Raw genomic sequence first — 7,900 nt, 5'->3', positions numbered from 1 at the left:
TATACAGTTGTAAATATCAATAAATAAATTATTAAAAAAAACAAAAACAATTTTGATCCCTTTTCCTCAGAACTTTTATTCTTTAAAATTTCTCCAACGCTTCGGCCCTCAGGCCATTCTCAAGGATACCAGCTTCAATATTGATGTCATTTCTTTTTTAAATCATAAAATTGCAGGCTCATTGCCCTTGTCACATATAACTTTTTCTAAAAATTTTTTTATCTTAGATTTAATACTTTTTTACAAAACACTTTCCTTCCTTCCTTTACTTTTGTTTCCCTTTTATATGTATGTGAGTGAAGGAAGGAAAGTGTTTTGTAAAAAAGTATTAAATCTAAGATAAAAATTTTTTTAGAAAAAGTTATATGTGACAAGGGCAATGAGCCTGCAATTTTATGATTTAAAAAAGAAATGACATCAATATTGAAGCTGGTATCCTTGAGAATGGCCTGAGGGCCGAAACGTTGGAGAAATTTTAAAGAATAAAAGTTGAGAGGAAAAAAGGATCAAAATTGTTTTAAATTAAGAATATATATATATATTGTTCTTTACTGCTATCAACTAAATAGATATAGTAATTAAATCAATCATTAATCCAATGTGCAAATAAACATAATACACTTAATTTTAACTGAATTAATTTATATCAAACTTTAATTGTATTCCATTGATCTATTTACATTCCTAAATCAGGCTATTACGAATAATTTTCTGCTAGTTGGAGATATAACCAATGAGATATAATATATAAGATCATTGCCCTTCTAATGTTTATAATCTTCTCCAATTGAAGTATCAGTCTCAACTCCATTACCCACGAACGGCCAGTTCAAGACATATACTGCCTATCTACTTGTTACCACCCTATTCTAACTATATGAATGGAATATGGTCCGGCTGCGATAAAAAAAAACTAAAAAAAAAATAGTAGATAATTATACTATTTTATTGAGCCAAGGTTTCGCCCCACGTTGCAGGGCTGTTTTGACGGGAGTCAAAAACAAAGATAGGCTAACTATAGTGGGTCATGTTTTCATTCCGAGGGACCACTACAAAATAAATGTGGACCATCCCAGCCTGGATTCGTACCGACACCGCTGCAGTAACTAGGTCGCTGAGGTAGACGCTTTAGCAATCTAGACTCCCTCGACTACAGACCGCCCCCCCCCCCTAATTTAACCCATCTATTCATTCCCTTACCTTCATTTCGACATTCCTTCCTCCCCCGCTCCACCTCCTGGAATTCCCTCCTTCTATTTAATATCTGCCATCCACTTTCCTTGGGAACTTTCAAAATCCTCCTATTCGATTTCCTTTTTTCAAGTTAATCCTGTTTTGGGTAATATTAAATTATGTCAAAGTCGTAGATTCATTACTTTTACCTCTATGAAAATTTGTTTCATTTTTCACAATTTAGTAACGTTCAACCAAAACAATGTAATTTTTAAGAATTTGATTCTGTCTTATTTATATTGGAATTTTCACTAAATAAAAATATATTGTTTATTTGCTATTAAAGCTTTCGTTTATAGATTTTTTGTCTTTTGAATAGAATTTTTTTTTTTTAATTTTTGATTGCGTTTATTTATTTAATTAGTTTCATATAACTCATGTAATATTTTTTCTTTAATATTAATTTCTCTTACTCTCTTTTCTCATGATTTTTTATGTGGTTACATTGATTAACCATTTCTCAATTCTGTGGTTCTATATGTCTCCACTATTTGTAAACTTAATGTTGTGTTTGTTCATATACTATATATATAAGTCACCTAGTCATTCTTAATCTTTTTTCCTGTTCATATTCGTTATTCTCATGATACTTTGTCCTATAGACTTTGAAAATAAATCTTTAATACATCAAGGAGATTATTTTGTAATCCTACTTGTTTCGTACTTATATCTGATCTATTAAAAAAATAATATATAGTTAAGTACTTAATTTGATTCGCTAAATTAGTACAAGAGTCCCTGAGGAGAAAAAAGGCTGTGTTATCTCACCCCAATTTTTTATCATTTCAATAAAACTATGTATAATTACTAGTAAAAATGTATGAGTCCGCCAAGTATAGTTAAGGCGAATAAAAATTGGTGGATGTTTCAAAAGTTAGAAAATGTAAATTTTTATTCGGAGCTCTATAATTTCTGTACTTAATGTTTCAGAATTTAGTTTATTCTTGTAAATATGTTTATTAGCAGAAATTTTACCTTTCCATTTATTTTTTTTAGGTTAATTACATTTGATTTATATTATTTATTATCAGAAGTGTTAGTCATCTTATGTTTTATGTTATGACATATGGTTTTACTTCATTTGTTCTATTCTTATCTTATATATTCTGTTAATTATTGTTGTTCATTCTAATCTTTTCAAATTCATTATTTTATTATGTTTTATAATTTCATTCTTATTTTGTATTTCACTCTAAGACTCTAAAGCCTAATTCTGACGCCTGTATGTTATTCAAAAGGGATCAATCCATAATAAATAAAGATTATTATTATATTAATAAAACTACCAACAACACTGGAAAACCTAAGAGAACGTCATTTAAAGTAGAGTAAAGTTGCTAAAATATGAGCTATAATAGAGCTATTTTCGTTCAATATTTCTCGAGATATAGCTTTATAAATAGACACATTTCATTAAGAATGCACTGAAAAAACAGTAGATAGTGAATTCATTTTGAGAAACCTATATCTCAAAAACTATTTGACGTATAGATTGCTATGTATTGACAATCCTGGGTATTATTAAGGTGTTTCGTCGTCTGCCCCTATACCTGGTCAGGGTATCCTTCTGGGAAGCTTTTAGCATCCTCGGATGTGGAAACATTTGTATTGAGTTTGTCACATTACCAGAGCCCCCTGAGAAAATTAGATTGGCTAACCTTTAAGTATCGAAGCAGAAAATAGGTTAGGACGAAGGACCAGAATCAAATTAACCAGGTGCAGGCCCTTCCTGGACAAGTCAAACTTTTTGTTACACATCCTCGGCCCTGAGGAGGGGGACGCCTGCCTCGGGAGTCTTCGGACATCGACGACCAATGAGATAAGAGATTTCAAAATAAGGTAACGCCCTAAAAGGAGTAGTGGGAGAAAAAGAGTAGGGTAACATGGGCAGGAAAAGGAGACATTGCAGGACCAGACGAGGAGAAGAGCACAGGGACTCAAGAGGAAGCCTGAGACGAGTAAGGACCACAGTCAGGAGGATGCGCTTCGACCATACGAAGGCCAGGAGGCCTGGACATCCCTGATGAAACAGAAGACACCCACGGCACTTCATCCCACGGCATCAGCGGCTATAAGTATAAATTAACTACTAAGCAATCATGTAATAATTTATATTTTATGGCAACCTTTATCTGAATCATTTGAACCATTTTAATCATAATAACAAATTGTAAATAAATACTTAGTTTCTTTATGTAGTTTATATACTATTATATAACCCAATATATCACTCTTTATAATTAATGGTAACAACATTTTATAAATATAAAGGTATTTAATTGGTAAACTGGTAAACACACAACAGCCTTTGGAAAGGAATCCAATTATAATAATAGTTTTTTAGGGCTCAATTTATAATCAATTAATTAAATTATTTTGGATAATTGCCTTCAGCGATTATCCTGGCATCCCAAGTAAATCTGCTACTAGAACATAGCAAGATGTCTATTAGCACACAAATTAAAGCTAATTTAATGTACTATAAAGTATTCAATAATGTACATCTTCGTAGGAGTAGTAGTTTTCATGATATTCGATAAAATAAAGTCTAAAAATGGTAATTTTTAGTTGTTTGGATCATATTTTTGAAAATATCATAAAAAGTAGTACTCCTACAAAGATAAATGTCATCAACTACTTTATGGTAGATTCAACTAGCTCTAATTTGAGTGTGGGCAGATATTTGTACGTTTAATGGTTCCTGAGATATACTTTAACATTTTTGTCCGTACAACTAGAACTCAACAATTTGTGAAATCATTTTATTAAATATCATATCACAAAGCCTACTACTCCTAACATGAAAATTATAAAGAACCTTTTTAGTAGATTAATATAGCTTAAATATGGTCCCGAAACCTTGTACAACAAAAAAGAAAATATAGAATAATATATATTCAACTTTTGGAAGTTTTTAACCTCAAAAAATGTATCGGAATTGATTAAAATAGCTTAAATTTGAGTGCTAAAAGACGTCTGTACGTCCAATGGGTCCTGAGATATATTGTTACGATTGCCATGGTAAGATAAAAACACTGGCGATATCTGCGTTGACAAAAGGGATTATGGAGAAAAACAAAAACACGAGCGATATGTTTAGAGTGGGCTTTGGTTTTGTGAAGGGGAATCTTCAGCACGTCCTGGGCCCTGTTTCATAATGAAAGCTAATAGTATTAGTTGATAGTACAAGTGTAGAAACTAGTGTGGTAATGATACTAATACTTATTTTTTTTCATGATAGGGATGACTATTAGTGATATTACAGAAATTAAAAAATACTAAAGTACAAGTTACTATTCCACAAGTCTGTGGAATTGTATTAAGATAAATCTACAGGACTAATAGTATTAGTTTGTACTTTATTATGAAACAGGGGCCTGGATAAGAGAGTTGTGGCATTACATCGTTAGAGATTATATCTCTATAATTCTGGTGATACGGTGACTGGAAAGGAAATATCGGATAACCTTGTGTTCTGCCAGGAGTTCACCCAAAGACTAAGTGGGGTTCGAACTAAATTTTATTTTAATATCACTTTTATATTCCTTTGTGTAGTAATGTAAATAATAGTTGATAAGGTTAATCATTTAAGTTAAATTTAAGTCAACCTATAAGTTCTCATTGTTTTATTAATTGACATGAATTCTTTCCTTTCCTTTTTCATTCTGTGTACATATATTTCTTCTTATCATTAAACTGTTGTAGATATAGTTTTTCTGTTCATTATTATGCATGTACACTGCTTTCAACTAGTTAATTTCACCTATGTTTTTTTTGTTATGTTTACTTAATATTTCGATAATTCAACAGGTGGAAGGTAACACCCCCTAGGTTTTCTGTTATCTACATGTAAAGGTATTCGCCAGTGGTTATAATTCCATTATTATTTATATAAGGGTATATTGTGGGCATATTGTTTCGGGGTTTTCGTTATTTCCAAGGAAAAAATAACATGGCGCCTTAGGAGCAATTTATTCTTTATTGTTTTGTCTTTTTTTTCCCCCTTTTTTGATTATATTTTTTTTTTTATTTTCCTTTAACCCACCCCCTTCTCCGCTGAGCGTGGGCAAGTATAAACGATAAATATATAACTAAGGATAAATCAAAATTTGCGGTTATAATATTTTCCCCAAAATAAATTCAGTAAACTACTGATTTTTTATAAATTTGTTATAAAATGTTGCTTTTTAAAAAAAAAAAAATTGTATTTCGGGATCTATTGAACGTAAATAGAACTATTTGGGTTCATGTTTTATTAAATTTAAATGAGGTTCTCTTAGGTTTTTCTAGTGTAGTTGGTAATTTTAAAGATATAGAGCACGGAATGAAAAATTAATTTTATTTAATGTTTTGAATCTGCCGCCATTTTCTCGTTTCTCTACCTATAATTGTCAGCATCATCAATTTCGACTAATAATCATAAACAGTTGTCATTAAAGTAATAAATAATTGGTTTGAAATAACTGCCTTTTTTTCACCCCGTCACTTGTACTAAATCGGCCATTCGGGAGAACTGGGCGGCACAAGAACTAAACACTACCCGCACTGCCCATCCGCTTCCACGTATGGTCTACCTTTGAGCTGAACGGGGTTAGTCACTAAAGAGCTGAGGACTGTGGGAGTTGAGGCGTAGGTCTTAGCAGCTTAGGGAGTGCAGCTGGGCCGGTTCGAATCCGGCCTTGGGTGGTGTGTCCAATTTATATCTGAGGCAGCTCCGCAGAAAGAAAACTTTACTTCCAATCATAGTTAAAATAGGGCGATTCCCTGTAGATAACCACCTCCCCCAATGTCAGAAATGACCAGGAAGGAAGAAAAAAGAAAAATTCATTTTTCGTCATATCTTTATGACTGCTTCCTCTATACGCCACATATTTGAAATAGAAATATTGCCTTTCAACCTTTACCTTTGAACAGGTAGGTTCTTTGCTCATTTATTATCATTTTAATATCATTATTTTTTTATTTATTTATAATTATTCTTCCAAAACGTTTATTTAATCTCTATTTCTTTTGTTTTTTATGTTCGTCTCCTGCACTTTTTAAACTGTATATTTTACGCATTTTCAAAAATGTTTACTCTTACCATTGTTACTTATTTTTTATTCTTATCATTGTTTATTCAATTTTATTTTATATTGATACTATTTTACGTATTCCTTCCTTTTATTTATATGTAATTTCTTATCACTTTATTTTTACATAATATTTATCCTAGCTTAAATTGTCTTATTGTTGTAATATTCTCAGTTTTTTTTGTATCCTTTTAGCCCTGATAAAGCCCTGCAAACTGGAGCGAAACGTCGGAAAATAAATAGTTTTTTTTTTTTTAGTTGTCACAACAATTCATTTGAAGTTATAAATATTGTTGTTTTCGAAAAAAAATATCTGAAAACCGGAAAGATGAAAATCAAAAATTTTTTTTGTTTTGTTGCTATAAAAATTCGTAACTTAGAATACATTACTAATTTGGTCTTTGCTTGTTCATCACAAGGAAGACTATGTTGATTAAAATGTTTCTTGAGAAAACATAACCTATCAAAGAAATGCACTTATAACGATCGAACATTCCCTAAATTATATTGAACATATTTGTGTTATTGTAATATGTACATACATTACAAAGTGTATTTAGTGTTAAAGTTTAAGATATTTTATATATTTATAGATATCTAACATTCAAATGTTCAGTATTTAGGTAAATAACATTTGATTTGCTATTAGATAGAGAAACTCACAGTTATGGAACTCCATAATAATATTGGTGGAGAAGATTGATATTTTAACGACTTTCCTGATCCAAAAATACTAATTAGGAACAAAAATACTATTTTAAGAAATATATCTGGTAACGTATACACCACATATATTGTACGTGCTTTAAATTCTAGCTATAGCCACATTTATTGATGTAACTGTAGTTACAATTAACCTGTTAATTAATCAGAAAATAACCTAAAATTTATAGTCCCTATACGAAAGCTCTAACTGTAAGGCTGAGAGCAGAGATGGGCAAAAATTAGCTATTGTTGAAACTAACAGCTAAAGTTGCCATGGATACGGCTCTTATTCATGAATGAACCATTGATAAATAAATATCGTTTCCATGGTGATTTTAGCTGCTAATTTCAATAATAGCTAATTTTTTCGAGAGTTTCGAGTAAGAACTGCCTAGAGTTGCATCAAGGGTACATCTCTTATGTTATAAAGGATGATAAAGTGTATAAGTAATGTGGCAGACTCATCTCTAATGGTTTGAAGCATTTGATGCTCCAATGTTCGTCCCTGGAGACCCCTAGGAAGAGATACCTTCATACTTATATTGATGCTACCGCAGATGATTCCTCGTTGGATAGTGTTTAAATATCAAAACTATTAAACACTTAAACCATTTATTTTAATTTCTTATGAGTGTTTTTGACATAACTTAGTTTCAAAATAAACATATATTTATATGTATGTATTTATTTATACATAAATATTAATAAGTGTTAAATTTGTTGGCTTCAACAGTGTTCTATTACTTTATATTTATTAGAAAGTATACTTTATTATTGTTAGAAAGTATAAAACTTATCCTAATTATTATTTTTTATTTGTAAATTCCAGCTATATATGATATTAAATCAAGAAGGAATCGTAGTGAATACCTATATGGAATTATTGAAGT

The sequence above is a fragment of the Halyomorpha halys genome, unplaced genomic scaffold, assembly GCF_000696795.3.
Source record: "Halyomorpha halys isolate HHAL.00 unplaced genomic scaffold, Hhal_1.1 Scaffold21.1, whole genome shotgun sequence".
Classification (NCBI taxonomy): domain Eukaryota; kingdom Metazoa; phylum Arthropoda; class Insecta; order Hemiptera; family Pentatomidae; genus Halyomorpha; species Halyomorpha halys.
This window is presented reverse-complemented; position numbering follows the sequence as displayed.